A 2,954-nucleotide genomic window follows, 5' to 3' on the forward strand; every position below is an offset into this window, starting at 1 on the left:
AGCAAGGTCTCTGAATTTGATGCTGCTGGGAATTAGGATGATATCCTGGTTGAATATCTTAAGAAACCATATCTAAAAGGTAGGAGGAATAAAGGGAAAGGCAAATTCATTGAGTTCATTATAGACAATGATATTTTATTTTATTATTTATTTATTTATTTATTTATTTATTTATTTATTTATTTACTTTTGAGTTGGAGTTTCTCCCTTATTGGGCTGGAGTGCAATGGTGTGATCTTTGCTCACTGCAACCTCTGCCTCCCAGGTTCAAGCAATTCTCCTGCCTTAGCCTCCAGAGTAGCTGGGATTACAGATGCCTGCCACCACGCCTGACTAATTCTGTATTTTTAGTAGAGATGGGCTTTCACCGTGTTGGTCAGGCTGGTCATGAACTACTGACCTCAGGTGATCTACCCACCTCAGCCTCCCAAAGTGTTGGGATTACAGGCGTGAGCCACTGTGCATGGCCCACAGTGATAATTTAAATAGGATTAAGACACAATTTAAGGTTCTTCAGTGGCAGATATTTAAAGGCAATACTATTAATTACACATAAAATTATAATTATATTTTATCTTTTGCCAGCCTTTAAAGCAGATAAAATAAGTCCCCCTCCATTTTATTTTATTGTGTTAGAGTGTATTTTGTCATTTTTACCTTTACTTACGTATAATAATTTAAATTTCTTAAAAATACATTAATATGCAAAATGCTTCTCTACTATACTCTGAATCTGTCAGTTGGAAGAGTTTTGACAGTAAATAACACTCAGCAATGGCTCAAACCATTAGGCATTTATTATTTTCTTAATAAGTACAACGAATAAGAATGTATCACTTAAAATACTTCATGATATTCGCGATAGCTGCCATAATTTCAGTTAATATTTTCTAAAGAAAATTTCTAATTTTAAATTTACATAGATTTCCATTAAGCAAATCTATATCAAACCAATCAAATACTCTGTCATTCCCATAGTATTAAAAAGTGATGTCGGTTACAATCTTTATAGATCTTTATTAAAAAAAAAAACTAATTGGCTTGTTTAAAAATTAGTTATTATCACCTAATATTCCAATAATAAAATATGACCATGACTAATAATTACAATAACTAATTTTTAAATAAACCAATTAGTTTTATTACACATATATATATATACTTTATAGATCATCTCTTAGAATTTTGCAAAAAAAAATACTGTCATATGGAAAAAAGAATTACTGATTAGCAACTCTTTGGCAATCACCATAGAAACTATTGTACTTCCAAGTCTGCATTGTATGTATCAGTATTGTCATGTGAAAATCTATCTTATTTTATCTTATCTATTTTGATTTATCTGGGGAACTAAGACAATGCTGTCTTTACTATTCTATTTCTGCTTTAATTAAATATATCATTTGTTATTTATTAAATACAAAAAGATTTCTTTATGTGATCTCGCAGGAGCTAGACTGTCAGGTTGTAGTTTCAGAAAAGCATTTAGGGAAAAAATTGCCTTCTAACTGTGAAAATAATTGCATTGCATTTATACATTTTTTTGGAGAATCTGGAACCTTCTCTAGCTTTTCTTTATATTTGTCGATCTTGACATTTTTGAAAAATATAAGCTCCTTATTTTGTATAATGTTATTTTATGGTTTGTAGTGTGTCCTTCTAAATAGAAATAGGTTATACATATCTGTCAGGAATAACACAAAAGCAATATTGTGTCCTCAGTGCATCATATCAGGAGACATTTCACAATATTTGTTTCTAATCTTATTGATCAGCTAATTCATTGGTTCAGGCAGTGTCTCCCATATTTCTGCACCAGAAATTATTATTATTATTATTATTATTATTATTATTATTTTCCTCTGTAATTAATAAATATCTTGTGAAAAGAAATGTTGAGTGTTATGTAAACATGTTTATTGTCTCATGTTATACACTAGTTTTAGTAACCTTTGATGAATTTCTACTTTCATCATCCCTTCAATATTTATTGGTTGGCATCCTACTATAAGAAAATACTTGTATTAATCTTTTATTATTTGTTTGTGTCAGCATGGACTCAGGTTATAACTCAGGTTATAATCCATGCTATTAAAGCGATATCATTGTCTGGAGCAATACCCGGGGTTTGTTTTCCCACAGCTATGGCAAACTGGATGTGGACACACCAGAGTGAGGTTAAGATTGGAAATTTAATAGGCAAAAGAAAGAGAAAAGCTCTCTCTGCTGCAGAGAGAGGGGTCCTGGAGAAAATGTGTTGCCACTTCTGTGGTGAAGTGCAGGACGTTTTATAGATGAGCTTGAGGAGGCAGTGTTTGATTTACATGGGGCATGAAAGATTGGTTAGACCAGGTGTGTGCCATTCGCATAGCGTGCAAAAATCTGGCCACCCCTACTCTAATCTTTGATTATGCAGTTGGGTTCTTTACCTGGCTGGTGCCATGTTGCCTGCTTCTTTTACTGTACGCATGGTGACAAAGAAAAGGGAAGATGGAGCCTCCATGTTGAACATACCCGGCCCACAGGTAGCCTTTTCCTAATGGAACAGCTGCCGGCCTTCACCCACGTACACTTCCAGCTTGCTTATCTATGTCCGCAGCTTGATTTTTCAGGCTGCTCCTTGTTAAAAAGGAAATGATTTGCGTGCTGATTTTTATTAAAAAGAAAGCCTTGCCGAGGACCCCTTTACCCTCACTATCTGCCTAAATGATTTCTTTCTAGCTCCTCTATCACTCACTATTAGTACTTATTTTGATGGTCAAATTGCAAAAGATTATTTGAAGTGCTTCAAATCAATTATGATTATAAAACTTTCCTTACTCAATATAGAGACAAGTTGGTTCCCTGTATAATATTAGAATTAACATATAATGAATTTTATTTGCTGATTCTCATGGTGGAGAACCTGACAGAGGCACCAGCTGGGACATTTATTTTCTTTCTCTGTTTCTTTC

The sequence above is a fragment of the Hylobates moloch genome, unplaced genomic scaffold (assembly GCF_009828535.3).
Source record: "Hylobates moloch isolate HMO894 unplaced genomic scaffold, HMol_V3 SCAFFOLD_5, whole genome shotgun sequence".
Taxonomy (NCBI): Eukaryota; Metazoa; Chordata; class Mammalia; order Primates; family Hylobatidae; genus Hylobates; species Hylobates moloch.